At 42.8% G+C, this 21209-nt stretch overlaps 1 protein-coding gene and 1 long non-coding RNA gene across 13 annotated transcripts in view; one reads left to right on the forward strand and one right to left on the reverse strand.

Annotated features, from left to right (window-relative positions):
- Window positions 1–8293, reverse strand: part of LOC119804616 (X-linked inhibitor of apoptosis) — a 41510-nt gene extending 33217 nt beyond the window's left edge. For 2 of the 11 annotated variants that reach the window (XM_038316079.1, XM_038316076.1), the window contains exons 1-3: window positions 8134–8293; window positions 7758–7872; window positions 6362–6467 (exon numbers count right to left, since the gene is read on the reverse strand). The gene's annotated coding sequence lies outside the window, so the exon portion shown is untranslated. Of the gene's footprint in view, window positions 1–6361; window positions 6468–7482; window positions 7636–7752; window positions 7873–8133 lie in introns of those variants that run through there. The other 9 variants (XM_038316081.1, XM_038316077.1, XM_038316080.1 and 6 more) reach the window with 5 other exon arrangements.
- On the forward strand, window positions 7767–17345 carry LOC119804618. Of its 2 annotated transcripts, XR_005283828.1 has the most exons (7): window positions 7767–7965; window positions 9273–9414; window positions 11377–11435; window positions 11659–11755; window positions 11837–11895; window positions 16150–16387; window positions 17275–17345. It is a non-coding gene; the product is annotated as an uncharacterized LOC119804618 (long non-coding RNA). The 2 variants fall into 2 exon arrangements; XR_005283829.1 differs by lacking the exon at window positions 11837–11895.
- The last annotated feature ends 3864 nt before the right edge of the window (window positions 17346–21209 follow it).

Here is a 21209-nt window from a genome sequence, read left to right on the forward strand (position 1 = left end):
CAATGGGGCAGCTGATTGAGAAACAATTATACTGAAAATTAGAAATATTTCATTTTATAGACATTCAAAAGCAAACTTGCACACAATGATCTGGGCGTGGTATCCATGCCTTTAATCCCAGCACTTGGGAGGCAGAGGCAGCAAGCATTTGTGAGTTCCAGGCCAGTTAGAGGTACAAAGTGAGATAGTCTCAAAAGATTAAAAAAACTCCTAAGAGACTATGTGTTGAACAGGAGAGCAGAAATCGCTCCTTTCACAGATACAGATACTAAGGCACACAGAAAATTTGACCAAGGCCACATAGCTGATTACTGGCAGAGAATGACAAGTTATTCTGATCTTCTGTACTTGATTAGATAACTCAGGGATCGGGGTCACTATTGACAATCAGGTGATCTCACAATGCCCTGTTGGTGTTCATTTAGTGAACGTTTTGGCAAATGGGTTATATTACCTAACTTAGAAATTTCACAGAATAAATTATTAATTTGTTTGTAATGCTTGTGATGGAAACCAAGGCCAATGCATGCAAGGAAAACATTTTACCAGGCTGTACTTTGAAACCCCAGCATGAAATATTTCTTATGTTCAGGCTAGGAATCTCAAGCAAGTGCTAAAAAACCTTTTTTATTTGTTTATTTTGAGATGAGGCCTCACATAGCCCAGGCTAGCCATACACTTGTTTTATAGTGGGCATGGAAGGGTAGTCATGAACTTAAAAATATGAAATCACATTTACTTATTTATTTATTTAGTGTGGGGAGCATGTGCAGAAGTCAAGAATACTCGCAGTCGCTGGCGCTCTCATTTCACTATGGGACTTAACCCAGGCTGTCAGACTGGAGACAAAAAAGTTTACATACTGATCCATCTCACCAGCACGGTGGCACATTATCTGTAATCTCAGTACTCAAAGAGCAGAAATGGGAGGACCAACCACAAATTCACGACTAGCCAAACTCTACACAGCCACAGCACGCCTTTAATCCCAGCACTTGGGAAGGCAGATGGATCTCTGTAAATTCAAGGCCAGCCTGGTCTACTACAGTGTGAGTTCTAGGACAGACTCCAAAACTATACAGAGAAACCCTGTCGTGAAAATCCAAAAAAAAGGTTGATCTTAGCCTGACATGGATATATCAGACCTATAATCCCAGCATTCAAGACCACGGAGCTAAAGCAGGAAGATAAAGAATCCAAATCCCAGCTGGGTGACTGTGGTGCTTGCCATTAGGTTGATCTTGTGAGTTCAAGGCCAGCCTAGTCAATAGGAGTTCCAGGACAGCCAGAGCTATACAGAGAAACCCTGTGTCAATAAACAAAAACAAAACAACAACAAAAAAAAATTCAAGTCCTACCTACCTGGGCTACATAGCAGACCTTACCTCAAAATGTAAAAAGTCTAAACTCACTCACTCTGTTACTTATTCCCAGCCTACGATTAGTAATTGCTTTTCACCATGTCGTAAATTCTTGAAAATAACTATAAAACCAGATCATGAAACAGGTAGAACAAATCACATGTATAATCCTAACTCCTCATGAGGCTGAGGTAGGAGGATCCCAAATTCAAGGCCTCCAGGAGGTACACAGACTGGCATGGGCTACACAACAAAACATGCTCAAATATATATGAAGGTGTTCTAACAGGTTACAAGAAAGCTCATTTCCAGGAACTGGAGTTACAGGTAGCTGTGAGCTACATGATGTGTATGCTGGGGACCAAATGGTCCTGAAGAAGTGCCACAAGTGCTCTTAACTGATGAACACTGGGTTAATAATTATTTTTACCAAGAACTTCATCTAATATGATAGTCAATGTCTTTTTTGTCTCTGGGTTTTTGAGACAAGGTCTCATGTAGGTTTGGCTGGCCCAGAACTCACTTTGTAGACCAGACTGACCTCAAACTCAGATATCCGCCTCAATCTGGCTCCCAAGTGCTGGTATTAAGGGTGTGCACCACCATATGGGGTATTATGGGTATAGTCGGAATTTATGCATCGATTTTTGATGTTATCTCTACAACTGTTTGCCCAGAAAAGGAGTCTGTGAGCTCCTGGTGTAGGAGGTCCTTCTGTCTATGTTTTCATTGGTTAATAAAGAAACTGCCTTACTCTTCTTTCTTTTTAAAATCCCATTCTGCACTTATCATATAAAACAATACAGACCAGCAACTGCCATTTATACTTCCAAAAAATTCAAATTGAAATACTTATCATAAGAAGTTTGAAATTAAATGCCAAGGGGCTATGAGTAATCCCAGCACTCAGAAGGCAGAAGCAGGAGGATTTCAGTGCATTTACACCTAACCAGGACTAAATAAATAGAGATTGAATCTCAAAATACCACCACCACCAATATAACAATAAATAATATTTTATTATAATAAATATAATAAAATTATATTATAAAGTATATAATAATAAATACATAAAATTAAATGAAAGAAAGCTAGGTGTGGCAGCACCCATCTATAATCCTAGCACCCAGGAAACTGAAGTCTGAATAAGGCAAGGGGAGGGTTTTAGGTCACCCTGAAGATATACATTAGGGTCTTATCTATCTCAAAAAATAAAGTATGAACCACAAATTACTAAGGTTCTACTTTCACCTTGTTCTTACTTTCTTGTCTTTTTAAAATATAACTGATATTATTATAATACTTTTAAAAATGTCATGGTCTCACTGTTGCCAGTCTGTTCTTAAAATCCCAAACTCAAGAGATAGTTCAGCAAAAACCAATTGAAAATAAAAACATCCACCCCAAAAACATCTTTCTGCTTAAGACTCCAGAGTAGCTGGCACTATATAAATGTGCCAGTCTAAGCTACACAGCAAAATCTTGCCACAAAATGCAAAATAAAAAAAATAAGATTCAGGTGGTGGTGTGTCCCTTTAATCCCACGACTCAGGAGGTAGAGGCAGATGGATGGATATCTGTGGGTTCAAGGCCAGCCTGATCTACAGAGCAAGTTCCAGAGCAGCCAGGGCTACACAGAGAAATCCCATGTCAAAGTAACCAAACAACAACAACAAGAACAACAAAGTGACATTATTAAAAATACAATCGAATCTGAATCTTTGAAATCAAGGAGCTCAAATCTGTACAAATAGGTTATCAGATAAAAATTACATTTTCAGCCTTTATTCCCAGCACTGGGAAGCAGAAGCAGCTTGATCTCTGAGTTCAAATTTGGCCTGGCAGACAAAGAATTCCTGGACAGTAAGTTCTACACATTGAGAAACAGTGTCTCAAATAAAATAAAAAATAAAGGAGACCTGAGTGACACGGAGCTGCCTGGAGCTCAGCACTCACCCCTTTCCTCATGAATCAGACCCCCCCCCCAATATTACATTTTGAAAGACTGTGTGTGTGTGGGGGGGTGTTCGAGACAAGGTTCCACTGTAGTTTTAGAGCCTGTCCTGGAACTAAAGACTTTATAAAAATTTATTTAATTTATTTTATTTTAATTTCACATTGGTGTGAAGGTGTTAGCTACAGATAGTTGTAAGCTGCCAGGTGGGTGCTGGGAATTGAACAGAGGTTCTCTGGAAGAGCAGTCAGTTTTTAACCCCTGAGTCATCTATCCGGGCCCTTGAAAGGCTTTTATCACACAGGAAACACAACAAAATCCTGAATGAGAAAGTACTGAATAACAGGGCCCTAATTTTCTATCCTACCTCAAACTTCATAAACTTTCTAGATCATGCCCTTTGAAATACACAAAACACACTTTTTGTACTGAATTAAATAGAATAAACATATCTTTGTGAAAAAGAAAATAAACATGGAAACACTAAGAGTCACAATCCCAAAGCTAATGGAAATAAAGCCAAGACCCCTCCCAAAACAAACAAGTCCCATGGATCCAATTCAGGGTATTTTCCACTGTATATTATTTAAGTTCAGTATTAATTTCTTATTTTTTAATACTGTCTGTCTCCTTGAATCGACATGTACAATGACCTTAAACAATGCTAACAGGTTATATAATACTATTAACAGATTACCCCAGAGATAAAATTTAAGAATCACCAGCTTACCATAATCTTATTGCCTCAAAATAACAACGGCACTTTACCTTATTCATCTTTTAGTGCCTTTTTGAGGTGGGTAGTCTCCTCAAAAAAGCACAGGCTGTCCTAGTACATATTACCTTCTTGCCTAACTGTCCCAAGTACAAAAATTACAAATGTGTATCACTGTATATGATATCTATTCATCTCTAGATTCCCAAAGTGTAGTTTCTTGGCACATATTAGGTATTCAATAAATGTTTATCTTCTAAAACATAGCCTTTTCCCTCTTGCTAGCACTTGCTACTAGACTTAACTGTTAAATCAAACAAAAACAGTGAAATCTCACTATGTTACATTTGGAGTTATCAACCGTTCAATACAGAGGATGGGCTAAATTAATGCACACCATGAAAGGGGAAAATTTATGCTAAAATTCTAAGTGCTATACTAAATTAACTGGCATATTAATTATATTGCTTGTCCACTGAAATGTCTGACTAACCTTTAGCCAGCATTATTTTGTTGCCTTATCTGGCCTCACTGAATGAAAGCAATAAACTACAAGTGTTCTAGACTAGAATGTAGAGCCCAATCCAAAGTCTGCTAATAATAAGCAATATAACACTGAGCAATTCATTTTTTTCATCTTTGGATCCTTATCAGCCTATCTGTGAAAAAGAGAATTTCACACTGGGGATGTGTGCAGTCTTACCTGTTCTTTTTTAAGTTCTAGGGACTGACTACAGGGCCTAGTGAATATTATGCAAACATCTTAATCTCAGGGTTGTGGGTTCGAGCCCCACGTTGGGCACCAAATGTAGAAATAGAAGCGGAGGGCCGCTTCCCATCACCCGGCTAGCTTTAACCGAAACAATTACACAGAAACTGTATTTTTTTAAACATTGTCTGGCCCGTTATCTGTAGCCTCTTATTGGCTAACTCTCACATCTTGAATAACCCATTTCTAATAATCTGTAGCGCCACAAGGTGGTCGCTTACCAGGAGAGATCTTAACCTGCGTCTGTCTTGGAGAGGAGAGGCATGGTGACTGCCTGAGGTGTCTGCCTCAATGCCTTCTACCCAGCATTCTGTTCTGTTTACTCCGCCTACCTAATTTTCTGTCCTATCAAGGGGCCAAGGCAGTTTCTTTATTAACCAATGAAAGTAACACATAGACAGATGACCCTTCTCCATCACCAAACCCTTTAAAGCATTTATCCCCAATCCAAAATATTTACCATTTTAAAAATTGCATAATGTGCATGAGGTTGGTAAATATGGAAAAAAGGAAACACTTATGTACCAAATAATGCAATGCTATATAAAAATATTATTGATTGTGATTCTGTTTGTACAGTCTGATGCATCCAGAGCTGGCTTTGAGCTCTTCTTGTTCCTTTTTCTACCAAATGCAGATATTACAATTGTGAACATTGACTCTATTTTATAATTTTATGTGTATGGGTGGTTTGCATACAGTGCCCATGAAGGCCAAAAGGGGGCACTGAATCCCCTGGGATTGGAGTTAGAGTTGGCTGTGAGACACCATGTGTGTGCTGGGAATAGAACCCAGGTCCTCTGGAAATGAAAGCAGTCAGGAAGCTTAAACACTGTGCCATCTCTTCAACCTAACTTTGTTTTTGAAGCAGGGACTCACTTTGTAGCTAGCCTAGGTTGAACTTGAATTGCTGTTCCCTTGCACTGATTCCAGCGATTAAGCTGTCAAGTATGGCTTTCTTTTCCCTTTCTTCTATTGGCTTATATTCATTGTACGAAACAATGGATTATGTTATATTTTCACATATTATATAATGTACTCTGGTCAACTTTTAACCTTTTCTTTGAGATGTTCAAAATCAAATCCAAAGCCTTGCACATGGTAAGCAAGCACTCATTGTACCACACTGAGCTACATTTCCTAGTACAATCTTTATATGCTCAAAATTTTTAAAAAATAATTGTAATTCGGAAAGACCCTGTGATTCAGATTTATCTACATGTCAAGTCTGATATCTGAATTCTACAGTTTGTTACACAATTTGATAATCAGGAAGCCTACCATATTTTCTAAAAATATGAACTAACCTTTTACCATTTCACATGAACAGGGGGAACAATAAGTGATAGTCAAAAGAGAAACATAAATACCCAAATAATCAAACCTGCTCTGTTAAGACAACATAAGCCACACATAATTTTACAGTATAAATCACTGACATATGACTAGATATGGCAATAAATACCTATTCCAAATACTTATGCTAATACCGAGCTTTGTGTACTTTAAAACTTCTTAGCAATAAAATCAAAACTCATTTATAGCAAAACATTCAAACATACATTTAAGGCACAGGAGAAAAGCAAAGTGAAAAGTTTTCCAGCTCTCTTCTTCGAAGTATCCAGTGTTAATCATTTTTCCCATATATCTTTCAAGGATCCAGGGGACCTAGTCCAAGAAGACACAAACTTAGGTTTTTGTGTCTGTCAGAATTCTGTTTGGCCTAAGATGTTTTCCGTTCTTAAGTAATGGGGTAAAATAATCCCAGGCACAATCTTTACACATATGTTCAGTACATGCATACATGTTCAGTTCACAGAGAAAGGTGCAGGCGCCAACATGAAGTAGTATTAGGCAGTACAGAAATGTTACAATGAATAGAGTTAGATTTTGTACTCAGAGGATATATGAAGCTACAGGAGTCAGGTGGTCAGGAGCCACGGAATCTGAGTTCTAATCTTGTAACCTTAGGCAAGTCATGAAACCTTGAGCCTCAGTTTCTGTTTTGTAAAGCAAAGGACTGAGCCAACTCTAAAAGAGTCAAAGCTGATTCTAAGATGGCTGGCTCTTAATAGTGTTCTCTTGAACTGGCCACCAAAAAAAAAAAAAAAGTATTAAGGAGAAAATGAGAAGGACGAAGAATACTACAGCAATCCCCAGTCTTACAAGATTAAATCTCGATGACTCCTTCATTATCAGGGCACAGATGTGATGACTGGCTCATTATCAAGGTACGGATGTGATGACAGAAGTAGTGACATAATTGTGCTTGAAGGCAAAGTAGTAGATTAATAAAATCTGGGAAGTTTGTTCTTCCCAAAGTTTCCATGAAAACGTCTTCCTTTCAGGAGAGCCACTGCAGTCACCACTGCCCTCCCTTAGAAGACTAATACCCCCCCAACTCACCCCCCCCCCCCCCCCCCCCCCCCCCCGCCAACTCAGGCAAACCGTGGAGTTACAATAATGAAACTGAAAGTCAATTTGACATTTTTCTTTCAGAAACTATGCAGGGCAAGTGACCAGGGGTGGCAAGAATGATCAGCTATTTCCTCCTCTGGAAGCTCTTTGGCCCTCATTCTGGTTTTGCACAGCCTTGCCAGGAACACACTCTCCTGCCCCATACGTGAGACTGGGGGGATAGGGAGGTTGATCACTTTTTTTTTTTTAAATTAACTAGATTTACCTTAGGTGTCACGAAGTTTAAGGAGGCTGACCCGAAAGCTTGAAGCCAGCTACCCTACCCACGGCTTCCAGGAACAATCCCGGGAACTTTGGACAAGGAGCCCAGTCCAGCATTCCCCGCGGGCGGGCAGGCGGGCGCGGCCTTCCCGCCCAACTAGGCAGAGCTAGCCCAAGCGGAAGGGAGGGGGAAGAGGATGAGGGCGGGGAGGAGGAGGAGGGAGGAGAGAGGAAAGGGAGGGGAGGGCGGGAAACCCACAAGAACTGTACCCACCGTACCGAGTGAGCCCGTCCAAAGCGCCCTGAGCGACTGTTCCCGAGGGGAGGGTCCCGGAGGAGGGGCAGCCCGAGCCGGATCAGGAAAACCCAACTCCGCTGGGCGGCGGGCCACGGCCTAGGAGAAGGAAACGGAAATCGCTACGACTCCCTCCCTCGGCCTCCACAGGCCGGACGGTCCCCTCAGAGAAAACTTCGGGACCGGAACCAAGTGCGTCCACGTCAAAAAAGCCACCGGGTGCAGTCCTCCAGCTTCCCAGGCCAGCCCAGCCATTGGCCTAAGGCCATGTCCTTCCCACCCCCCTCCCCCGCCCCGGGAGCTCGGCTCCCGCCCGACAAAGCCCCTCCTTCTTTTCCGCTCCGCCATCTTCCAACCTACCGCTTGGGCCCGAGTGGCCCTCGATTAGCGTCGTGCCCGCTCGGGCGACCGCCAACGTACCGCCGCTTCCCTGAGCCGGAAGGGGGCATGGGGAAAAAAGCCAGTCCTCCTCATTATGCAGCCCGACCCCCCCTCCCCGCTCCAAGCCAGAGCCTGACCCAGCGGGCGCACATGCGCACAGGTCACCTCGCAGTCCCCGCCCCCAACTCATGCGTTTCCTCTTTTAGCATTCAGGGCTTCCCCCCCCCCCCATGGCCTTTACCTGGATTTTAGGGTGAGGAGTAGGGGATACAGGTAAGAGGATTAAAATCCGAGGGAGAAGGGTCAGAACATTCTGGGTCCTTACTGGATACCAGGGACTTTTATAACGTATTCTTTGTTGTTATTTTGTAAAGCCTGAATGGCAGGACAACCGTATTAAACTCCCTGTCCGGGAGAAACTGAGACCCAGAGAAAGTGAGAGATGTTTGATTTGCGAAGAGAAAAAAGAAAAGAAAAAGAAAAGAACGAAGATGGAAAAGAAACACTAAAAAGTCTTTGTACACAAAATGATGATCATGCCCCTAGGTTATTCTGATATGCTTGTAGGGTTGTCAGAGAAACGTGAATTTAGGTTTCAGGAATTTGGGCACTTAGTGGCTAGTGTAGTAAGATGGATTCTGAATCTCATTTTAGAGATCATGAGTACCATCTGCCTGGTTAAATAATGCTGCCTTTGATGAAAAGGAACTTGGAAAAGAAGAAGAATATTTTTGGCCCTTAAACTTTTACTAACATAAAACCTCTTCTGATGCCATCTTTTTTATTTTAAATGACTACACTGATTTAGTGTGTGAGGCCAGAGGACAACTTGGGGAGTCCATTCTCTCCCAGCACGTGGGTTCCAGGGATGAATCCAGGCCCTGGTGTTACTCTTAGAGCGCTGAGGATTTCATCTGACCTACTGTGATAATAGTAATTGCCAGCAAAGACTGGGGATGAAACTCATTGGTGGAGTACTTGTCTAGTGCGTGCAAGGTCTGGGATTCCAACCTTACCATTGCCAAAACAAAACTGTAAACAAATATTTATCTTATTTTTCAGAGCACTCTTACTTAAATATAAATTAGTAAACCCCCCCCCCGCTTTTTTTTCTATAGATGAAAATCTTACCAAGCCACCTTCAATTTCCTTGAGAAAAATCAGGAGTTCAAGGTCATCCCCAGCCTAAGATGAATGGGACCCCGTCTCAAAACAAAACAAACAAAAATTCACCTCAAGCTACCCTCCTTTGTCTTTATAGTAAGTTGGTCTGTCATCACCACATTTTAAAAAGGCTGAAGTAATTGTGCTAGTCTGTGTTATTCAACCCTGAATCTTCTGCTCATACATCTGCCCAACCATCACCCAGTTGGACTTCTGGTCTTAGGCTTGTCCCACTTCCCCCAGTCTAGCTTGCAGGAGGCTGAGTTAAATCCTTCCATTCTGACGTCAGGCTAAGAGTAAATCCCCTTAGCTGTGAGTTCATGCTCCCCTATGACAATGTATAGTGGCTTCTAAGAAAACTACTTATCATGCCCTGGCTCTTGCCAGTTTCCCTACCTTCCATTAATGTATTAAAACTGGCTCAACAGAAGCAGCGCCTTCTCTAACCCCTTACCTGAAGATTATGTTTTCTCATTTTCTGTTCTCATTTATTCTTTGAACTTAAAGTGTTTTTTTAGAGTCTTTATTGTTGTTAGGGGCTTTTGTTATTTTGTTTTTTTGAGATAAGGCCTCACTAAATAACCCAGGCTGTCTCAGAGGTCATTGTGTAGGCCAGGCCAGCCTGAAACCAGTGATCCTTTTAAGTGCTGGCTTGGGTTTTTTGCATCAAGGTCTCATGTATCTTATGTTGACTGCAAACTTGCTATGTAGCCGAGGATAACCTTGAATTGCCGATCTTCTTGCCTCAGAGTATTGCAGTATTGCGATTGACCCACCATGTCTGGCTTTATTTTGTGAGACAAGGCTGTGCTATGTAGCTTTCTCTGGCTATATATTCCAAGCTGGGCTCAAACTCATTCATGGCAGTCTTCTCTCTCTACCTTCTGAGTGCTGAGATTATAAATTCGAGATTATATCCCGATCAGGTATTGTAAAGCGTACACAAATTTACTATTTTAACCATTGTAAGTGAATGAAATGAGCACATGACCGCTCCAAAGTATGGCTGAAGAGGATTTACCACAACTGTGTGGGAGAGTTCAGTCAGAGGCATCTGGGAGGGTCAAGGCTGAACTAGGCCATGAGAGGGGGGGAACAAGAGAGGAACAGAAGAGAAAGAGAAAAGGAGAGGGGGCAAGAGAATCAAGAGAGAAGCCAAGGACCCAGAGTACTCTTGGAGAAAATGGCAGGTTTGTATAGGAATGAGAAGCTGGAAGAAGGGAAGCAAAGGTCAGTCCCTGAACAGGAAAGGTTCAGGATAGGGAGTTAGGTGAGAAGTGCTGGGTGGAGCCACAAGTTCCGTGAGTGAGCCTTGTTCTGGGTTTCTTTGGGATCTGGCAGGAAGTACATAGTTCAGTGGCATCGCGTACATTCCTGTTATTGTGCAACCATCACGCTGTCCTTTTCTAGAACTTTTCCATCTCACTTCATGATGAAAGTCAGTGCTTTGTTACAGCGCGCAGTGCGGTATGTCACACAATACAGCTGCTTATTATATAAATGTCTCATCTCTCCGATGGGGGAAGATCTATGTCAAACTCATTTTTGGAAAATCCTTAAAGTCATCTTTTACGAATTTTCAATTTATTCACGGGAGCAGATGCCATGTCACGTGTGTGGAGGTCAAAGGACAGCTTGCTAGAGTTGCCTCTCCCTCCACCATTTGGGTTCTAGGAATCAAAGTCAGGCCGCCAGGCTTATTAGTGAGTCTCTTTACCCTTTGCTTCCTCTCTCCAGCTCCTTCTTTGTTGTTTTTCAAGACAGAGTCTTGGATATCCCTGGCTTATTACATAGCTGGAACTTTTTTCTTTTTTATTAATGTGTGTGAGAGAGATGTGTGTAAGTACAGGCTTATCTGCTCCACAGGCACATGACAGACATGTGTATGGGGGGGTCAAAGGGCATATTTCAGTAGTTTTCTACCTCCACCATTGCTTCCATGAATCAAATTCAGGCTACCATGCTTGCAAAAGAGATACTTTTACCTGCTGAGCTGTCTTGTAGGCCCAATCTTGAATTTATCTTCCTTTCTCTACCTCCCTGTTGCTGGGATTATAGGTGTGTACCTCCATGCCCTGCTTCTGCTGTGCTGTTGAACTCGGGACTCTACATACTAGGTAAGCCTTCCCACAGCTGCGGCCCCCAACCCCTGGACACATCTAGACCCTCTCATCTCACATCCAACCCACCAGGAAAGCTTGCCATTGCTCTCTTCAAATAGGTCCAGAATACCAGTTTCCATCAACATTACCCCCTCCTTCATCAAGTCCATCCCTCTCCTGGCCCTGCAGTAGCTTCCTCATTAGTCTTCTCAGTTCCTTCTCCCCTTCGTTTCCACAGCAGCCAGTTACGCGTGGAAACCACAATATAGATCACTTTTCTGCTCAGATCCCTTCGCTGGCTCTCCAGTTCACTCAACCAAAGGCCACCTCCAAAGGTAACGTGTCCACTACTAGATGACATCCCACAGTCTTCATCTCTTACTAGTCATGTGCTTACATGTGTTTCTTCTGCATAGAATTAGTGCTGGCCCATGTGACTGATAGAATACAGAAGTGGTGATGCATGACATTTAAGGTGAGGTCATTAAAGGCCTTGTGGTTTCTGCCTTGCTCTCTTGGGTTGGTTGCTGTGCATTAAGCCAGGCATGTTTGAGTACTCAAACAGAAGGTGAAACTAACTGCAATGGTTCGGTACCCAATACTCAGGAGGCCAAGGCAAGTGGGTTAGGAATCTGAAGCCAGCCTAGTCTACATAGTAAGACCTTAATTCAAGAAAGAAAATAGACTGTTGGGTGGCTGGGGAGATGGCTCAGCGGTTAAGAGCATTGTCTGCTTTTCCAAAGGTCCTGAGTTCAATTCCTGGCAACCACATGGTGGCTCATAACCATCTGTAATGAGGTCTGGTGCCCTCTTCTGGTCTTCAGACAGAATATTGTATACATATACATAATAAGTAAATAAATAAATATAAAAAGAAAATAGACTGTTGGCACAAGCCTGTAGTCTAGTGCTTGGAAGCAGAGGTGGAGGCAGGAAGACCAGGATTTCCAGATCACCCTTAGCTACCTAGGAAGCCAACCTGGGCTACAAATCTCAAACCCCAACCAAAAGAGAGGAGAGAAGGAAAAGAATGAAGGGTGAGAAACTAGATGATCCAGCCCAGTATCTGAACTAATAAGGAGAAAATGAGTTCTACCCTTTTCCATCTTTCCTCCCTGTGGACCAGCCAGTTGACACACCTAGCTGTCACTTTGAAGAGGCTACTTCAAGCCTAAGATTACTACTATAGCTACAATCTCTTGAGGACTGATTGCCATGTAGCTCAATTGGTGGTACACTGCTTGCCCAGCATGCATGAAGCCCTGAGTCTGATCTCCAGCACCACGTAAACCTACTGTGGTGGTACATACCTATAATTTCAGCACCTGGGAGGTTATCCTCGGCAACATAGTGAATTCAAAGCCAGCTTGGGATACATGAGACCCTTTCTTAAAAAAATAAATCAAGCTAGGCAGTGATGGCACACACCTTTAGTCCCAGCACTCAGGAGGCAAAGGCAGGTGGATCTCTGTAGGTTCAAGGCCAGCCTGGTCTACAGAATGAGTTTCAGGACAGCCAGAGCTACACAGAGAAACCCTGTCTCGAAAAACAAACCAACCAACCAACCAAACAAACAAACAAATAATAAATCGCCTGCCTTAGTTAGGGCTTCTGTTGCTGTGAAGAGACACCATAACCATGGCAACTCTTATAAGGAAAACATTCCATTGAGGGGGCTCGCTTACAGTTTCAGAGGTTCAATCTATTGTTATGGCAGGGAGCATGGCGGCGGGCCAACAGATGTGCTAGAGAGTCCTACATCTTGTAGGTAACAGAAAGTGGTCTTAGACCCTGGGTGGTAGGTACACTGAGCATAGGAAACTTCAAAACCTGCCCTCACAGTGACACACTTCCTTCAGCAAAGCCACACCCACTCCAACAAAGCCACCCGTACTAATAGTGTCACTGCCTATGAGATTGTGGGAGCCAATTACTTTCAAACTACCGCATCCCCCAAACAAAACCGTATAACCTATTGAGAACCAAAGCTAGAGCTAACCAGATAAACCTTTCTCCTGAACTTGGGTGCATTGTTTCTTTTTCTTTTTCCTTTTGTATGTGAGTCAGACAACTTCAGATAATGTTTCTCAAGAGCTATGCTGATTAGATTTTTGTTTATTTGTCACAAGCTAAAGTCGTCTGGGAAGATAACCTCATTTGGAAAAAAATACCTTTATCATATTGACATATAGGCAAGTCTGTGTGGTGTTTTCTTGATGAATGATGTTGGAGGGTCCAGCCCACTGTGAGTGGTGCCACCCCTAGGCAGATGGGCCTGGGTGGTATAAAAAAGCATATTGAGCAAGCCATGAGAACAAGCCAGAAAGCAAATATTCCTCTAATGGTCTCTGCTTCAGTTCCTGCCTCCAGATTCCTACCTTGAGTTCCTGGCCTGACTTCTTTCCATGATAAACTGTAAACTGTAAGATGAAAAAAGCCCTTTTGACCCCAAGTTGCTTTTGATCGTGTTGTCTATTATATCAGCAGAGAAGCAAACTAAGACAGGAGCTGCAAACCTGGCTCTGGAGCCAAGGACTCTCGTGTTGCCTGGAGCTCACTGTGTGTACCAGGCTGACTAGCCAGAGAGTCCACCTGTCTCCACCTCTGCAATGCTTGGTTTACAAGGCCATGTGCTACCATGCCTATTTCCCCCATAGGTTCTGGGTGTTCAAGTCAGGTCTGATGCTTGTGAGGTAAGCATATTTCTTGAGCTATCCTCCCTCCCAGCCTTACAGCCTTACATCTTTGTTTTTTCAGAAGCTAAGGTTTAGAGCGATTTACTAGTGTATTACACACAAACAGATAACTAATAAAAAGTCCTCCACAGACCTCCTCCCTGTCATCCCCATGTCCTCCCCTCTCACCTTTTATTCCCTTAGCTTTCATGCTTCAGAGTCGTCGCTGCCCATGCTGCCTGGGAGCACTGTCTTCATGCCCAGTCTATCTATGGCTTGTCCTTCACCTCTCTTGTCGTCTTTGCTTAGTTGTCACCTTCTCCAAAAGGCCTCCAGGGACCACCATGTTTAGGACGTGTAGCAGTGATGTAACTATGGTGAGTCCCCAGGATTGTTCCCAAGAATTAAAATTATAATTGATCCAACCAATTCTCTCATTCTCCTTTCTCCATCTCTATATTTTCTGTTCCAACAGCATCTATTATTTCCTTTTTAATTTTTTTTGACACAGGGCCTCTCTAAATAGTCCAGGCTGGCCTGACCTGCTATGTAGAACAGGCTGGCCTCAAACTCAGAGATATTCTTCTGCCTTGGCCTCTCAAGTACTGGGACTAAAGGTATGTTCCACCATGATCAGCTATTTTTCCTTTTTAATAATTTTATACTTAGTTTAAAAATAATAGTTTTTTTCTTTTTTTCTTTTCATTGTTTTTCGGGGTTTTTTTTGTTTTTGATTTTTAGAGGCAGGGTTTCTCTGTGCAGCCTTGGCTGTCCTGAAACAGGCTCTATAGACCAGACTGGTCTTGAACTCGCAGTGATCCTCCTGCCTTGGCCTCCCAAGTGCTGGGATTAAAGGCGTGTACCACCACAGCCTGGCTCAGAATAGAAGGTTTTATTATGATATTTTCATACTTAAAATATCAGCTGTCTTGCTCATATTCCTCCCACTCTTTTCATTCATCGCCTGCATTTTCTGATACTCTATATAGTTATCTTATTCTTTTCTTTTAAAAATATTTATTTTTATTTTTAATCATGTGTATATGTAAATATCTGTGTTGGGGAGTATGTGCACGAGTGTAGATATCCAGAAAAGCCAGAAGAGGACATCAGATCTATTGGAACTACAGTAGTTACAGACCTCCCAGTGTGAACGCTGTGAACGCTGGGGATTTGAACTGAGGTCCTCAGGAACAGCAGTACCTGCTATTAACCATTGAGACATCTCTCCAGCTGTTTCTCTTATTTTTGATAGAATATCTTTTATTGCTGGATAGTGGTGGCACATGTCTTTAATCCCAGCCTTTGGGAGGCAGAGGCAGGCAGATCTCTGTGAGTTCGAGACCAACCTGGTCTACGGAGCGAGTTCCAGGACAGGCTTCAAAGCTACAAAGAAACCCTGTCTTGAAAAACTGAAAAAAGATTATCTTTTATTTATTCTTTGACAATTTTATATATGTAAACAATAAATCTTGATCATACGCACCCAAATTCCCCTCTCCCACTTCCCATAGGAATTCCTACCTCCTTCCCACTTCTCCTTAGGCAGCCTCAACATAATCCCATTCCATGTCCTCTCAGCTGTTCTTTTCTTGTTTTCTTATTTTATATGTATTAATTAATGTTTTGCCTGCATGTATGTCTGTGCAGTTTGTGCATCCCTGGTACCTGCAGGGGTCAGAAAAAAGCATTGGATCCACTGGAACTGAATTTATAGGTGGTTGTAAGCTGCCATGTGGGTTCTGGGAATCAAATCCAGGACCTTTGGAAGAGCAGCCAGTGTCTTAACCACTGAGCCATCTTTCCAGCCCTCGTCTGTTTTCTTTACTGTATATTTCTTCCTTTTATCCCTGCTATAATAAAACCTTCAAGAACAAAAGGATCAGGAGCTAGGCATGGTCCTGAACTTCTGTAACCCCAGCATTTAAGAGGGTGCTGCAAAAAACAAGAGTTTGAGGACAACGCCACTCCATAGTCAAACCTTGTCTCAAATAAAGATAAAACAGGGACTGGAGAGATGGCTTACTGATTAAAAATGCTTTCTGTTTTTGCAGAGGACCTTCACTAAGTCCCCAGTGCTCACATAGTGATTCCAAACCATCTGTACCCCAGTTACTGGTGATCTGATGCCCACTCTATGCCTGAATCATCAGGTAGTGTAAATGAACTCTTGCAGCCTCACATACAATTAAGAAAAAAAGAAAGGAAGAAAGAAAAAAAACACTACAAAGAGCAGAGGCCTTTCTGTTGTTCACAGATAAAGCCCAAGTGTTCACAACAACATCTGATGTGGTAAGTGTTCAGCAGATGTTTGTAGAATGGATGAACAAGCATTTCGTGACTAATTTAGACCCTTGGTAAATAGTGAGTTGTCCACTGGAAGATATGATTCTACTAAAGTATGATGTCTATGTTCTATGTCCAAGGATCCATAGAAATGCTAAATTAGAAAAAAATCTATTGAGAGCTTATTCTTACCTGTGCAAGGATATTTGCTTGGAATTTTCTAAGCTAAGGAAAATATTAGAGAAAAGTATACAAGATCCAAGACTGCAACCAGTGAAAGCAACAATGTTTAAGCTTGGGCATGATGCCACAAACCTGTAATCTTAGTATTTATGAAGTGAAGACAGGAGGGCCAGAAGTTCAAGGCCATCCATGGTTACATAGTGAGTTTCAAGCCAACCTGAGACACTTGAGACCCTAACTCAAAATGAACAAACAAGAAACAGAAAATCAAAACCCTGCCAGTGGCCCTCTAAATGATTAAAACCGAAATTTAGTATGCTGCCACATAGAAGAAAAAAAAATGAATGGCCTAAGAAGTCATAGGAAATGAGGAAAAGATAAAAGAATCAAGTACAAACAGAAGCATCTGCTTTGAGTAGGAGAAAGAACACTCCTTCCAAGACTAAAATGCATTAGATGCAGCTAAATAGAGGAGAATATTTGACAGTAGTCACCACACTTGAGTGGCAATTAGGTTTCATTGAAAGCAAAATTCATACTTACCTCCCGAGGGTAGTCGCAGTGGTTTAACATTGGAACTTTTTTGCAAGAAGTTTTAAGTTAGAGCCCAAATATAGTAGATCGAAAGCAGAACTCCCTTGATTGAAGGGATGTGGGTGGGGTGAGTCCAGCCTTTGCCATTAGAACTATTGTCTTATTCGTTTTTACAGGAAGGCGTACATACCTGCCAAGGATCACACTGGTATGTCAGAGAGGATGGCCTTCGTGAAGATCATTTATGGTAATCAATTGGCAACTACTTGTAGCATCTGCTTTTCTACCCTCTGGCTACTTCCTTTCCTCCTTCCTTCCTTTCTTCCCTCCCTCCCTCTCTCCCTCCCTCCCTCCCTCCCTCTCTCCCCCCCTCCTCTTTCTATCCTCCCTCTTTTCTTTCTTAACAAGGTCTCCTACTGTAGGCTAGACTGGCTTGGAACTCCTGGGACTCCTCCCACTTCAACTTCCTGTAATGTGAGGTGTGGGCCAGTCATTCCTGGTTATCCTGATATCTTTTTGCTCTGGTATCTCTATACCTAAACTTTCCCTCACTTCTTGCAGCTGTAATTTCCTGTCTATGTAATCAAAAGCTGACAAAGCTGCTATGTCTATCTAGCCCTCCCTTTTCCTTCTCTGCATTTATCTTCTAGGGACGGGGTCATAGTTTGGGGTGGGGTCAAAAGAGCACACAGTCATCTCAAGCTAAGAGAAAAGTCCATCCAAGCTTTCTTTTTTTATATTTATATATTATTACACAATGTTCAGTCTACAGGCCAGAAGAGGGAGCCAGATCAAATTACAGATGGTTGTGAGCCACCATATGGTTGCTGGGAATTGAACTAAGGACCTCTGGAAGATCAGTCAATGCTCTTAACCTCTGAGCCATCTCTCCAGCCCCCATCCAAGCTTTCTATATACTAGTCCAGTCCTATGGCTATACTCAGTCTCTGCAGTGTTCAAAGAGACAACAATCTCAAAACAGTCAAGGTCAGGGAATTGTCCCTGTGAGTCTGGACTGGGGGAAGACAAAAACTACTGGAGTTGAGGTCCAGGAGGGAAGCTGACTTGTTGGAGGGTCACTATGAATAATCAGATGTGTGTTTAGCTAGAAAGACTATGAACCAGAAGCCAGAGTGCTGAACAGATTCATATCTTAAATGTAGATAATTGCAGTTAGTGCCTGCCAAATATTCGTCACGGTCTATGTGTTCTTTTTGTTTGTTGTTGTTTTTTTATTTTTAAATTTTTAATTTTATTATGTGACTGATTGTGTATGTATGATGTGTGAGCATGGGTGTTTGTGTGCAGTGTTCTGGGTTTGGAGGTCAGAAGACAATTTTCACATGTTGATTCTCTCCTTCCATCTTGAAATCTGGGAATTGAACTCAGATCATCAGGCTTGCAAGGCAAACACATGCTTTTACCCCCGAACCATTTTCTTGGCCCTCGGAATTTGAATAAAAGGGCTGAAGATGTAACTTGGTGATAGGTGCTTATCTAGCACATGCAAGATCCTGTGTTCAATCCCTAGTACCTGGGATGAAGAAGGGGGTAGGGAGAAAAACCCGACTGCCCCAGAATCAAATGGAAAGGGCAGAGGAACTAAACTTCTCTCCAGAATCTAGCCCAGAGTGACTGAATCATGTCCTGGAATTAGAACTTTCCCGAAGATCTCCCAGTGCATCTGACTCACCACCAGGTTTCAGAATAACTGGTCTATAGATTAAAGCTCAAATCCATTCTAAGGCATGTGTGCACTCAGTTGTCTCTGCTCCAATGTGTGTGCTGGATCCCTATCTCCTAGTACCTTAGAATGTGACTGTATTTTGAGAAAGGGCCTTTGAAGAGGTATTTAAATTAGAGTGCAACTCTCAGGGTGGAACCTGCTAAAACCTTATTGCTGTTTTTATCATAGGACAGAAGACCATTAAAAGAAACATCAACTGGGCAGTGGTAGTACTCACGTTTAATCCTAGCACTTCAGAGGCTTAGGCAGGCGGATCTCTGTGAGTTCAAGCCCAGCCTGGTCTACAGAGCTAGTTCTAGGACAACACAGAGAAACCCTGTCTGAAAAATCAAAACAAAACCAAAAAGCCTACAAACAACAGCAGCCTTACTTAGAACTTGCTCACGCCTTGAGCTTAGAATTCATCCTTCAAAAACAACAAAAAGACTTTTAGCCTTCTGACCTGAGACCAAACAAAATTGTATCTGGTATTTTTGTTATAGCAGCTCAAATGGACTAGGACAAATTTGTTGGATCTGGTCCTGAAGAGTTCCCTAGAGCCCCTGTCACTCTTTCCATCCTCCCTCCCACTCAGCCCTGTTAAAATCTGAATCGTCAGTATACTTCTTGAGTCACCTCCCATATTCTGGTCTGGAAGATGGTGTTAGCAAAGTCTGCCCATCGTGGGGTTACATGGAGAACAAACGTGATGTTTCTTTCTTTCTTTCTTTCTTTCTTTTTTTTTTTTGATTTTCTGAGACAGGGTTTCTCTGTAGCTTTTAGAGCCTGTCCTGGAACTAGCTCTTGTAGACCAGGCCGGTCTCGAACTCACAGAGATCCGCCTGTCTCTGCCTCCAAGTGCTGGAATTAAAGGCGAAACATGATGTTTCTTAACATCCTTTTAATGATATCTAGTAAAGAAAGGCTCTCTCGTGATTGCTATAGTGACCACGGCAGTGAGGTTTGGCAGTAGAGGAAGGAAGTTAGGCTCAGCTGCGCGCATAGCAAGGAAGGACCGTAATATGTAGCCAAGGGAAAGGATAGGGGTCAACAGATGGAAAACTACCAAGAGGAAATGTCAAATTCTAGGGGAATTTTTGCTGGAGGCAGGCCAGTGTGATGAGCACAGAATGAGGAAATTTGATCAGATACTAAGGGTGGTGGTTGCTAGAAACTCAGATGTTTAGAAAAACTGGACTAACTGGACTTAGGACACAACCTTGTGTCTGAGAGGAGCCAGACCCCGGGCTTTGTCACTGTGTAGCACAATCAGCACATAGTGTGAGAACGGCAGGCATAGCCGGATGGTGGTGGTGGCGCACGCCATTAATCCCAGCACTCAGGAGGTAGAGGCGGGTGGATCTTTGTGACTTTAAGTCTAGCCTGGTCTACAGAGCTAGTTCTAGGACAGCTAGGGCTGTTACACAGAGAAACCCTGTCACGAAAGACGGGGGGGGGGGGGAACAGAAGGCATTAACTGCCATTCCAGCGTACAAGGGGTTTTGTTCCATTTCTGTGCCTTATTATGTTCTGTCTCACTGCTTCATTTACCTAATTCTTTGTTGTCCTTCAACATGGAAGTTTAGCAAGTTAAGGTGCTGAACACCTATAATCTCATCACAGGAATATCAAGAGTTCAGAGCCACAGCCCAGTTTAGTGGCACACACACACCTTTATTCCTATTATTCAGGAAGCAAAGTCGAAAGTGGGTCTCTGAGTTCAAGGCCAGTCTGATGCACAGAGTAAGTTCCAGAAGAGTCAGAGCTACATAATGAGACCCTGCCTTGAAAAAAAAGCTGAACAATAAAAAAGTGTCCTTAGCCAGCCTTGGTTATATAGCAAGTTTGAGGCTAGCCTGGGCTACATGAGACCCTATATTAAAAAACAAATTACTGCTGAAGTCTGGTGTAGCCTGCTTTGATCTGCATTGGGGCCTCTCTTGTTGCCTTCACCAGAGAGAAGTCACTGCAGGGGTGGGCTTAGGTAGATGGGTGTAGAGGCCTTTGGGTAGAGGGAACCTAACTTGAGAACATCCTGCATGCTTGGCATTCTTCTATGTTTGGGATCAGAACATGAATAAAAAGAATACCTGGAAGCCGGGCAGTGGTGGCACACACCTTTAATCCCAGCACTCGGGAGGCAGAGGCAGGCGGATCTCTGAGTTCGAGGCCAGCCTGGTCTACAAGAGCTAGTTCCAGGACAGGCTCTAGAAACTATAGGGAAACCCTGTCTCAAAAAATCAAAAAAGGGGGGGGGGGTGCTGGAGAGATGGCTCAGCGGTTAAGAGCACTGCCTGCTCTTCCAAAGGTCCTGAGTTCAATTCCCAGCAACCACATGGTGGCTCACAACCATCTGTAGTGAGGTCTGGTGCCCTCTTCTGGCCT

The sequence above is a fragment of the Arvicola amphibius genome, chromosome X (assembly GCF_903992535.2).
Source record: "Arvicola amphibius chromosome X, mArvAmp1.2, whole genome shotgun sequence".
NCBI classification, from domain to species: Eukaryota; Metazoa; Chordata; class Mammalia; order Rodentia; family Cricetidae; genus Arvicola; species Arvicola amphibius.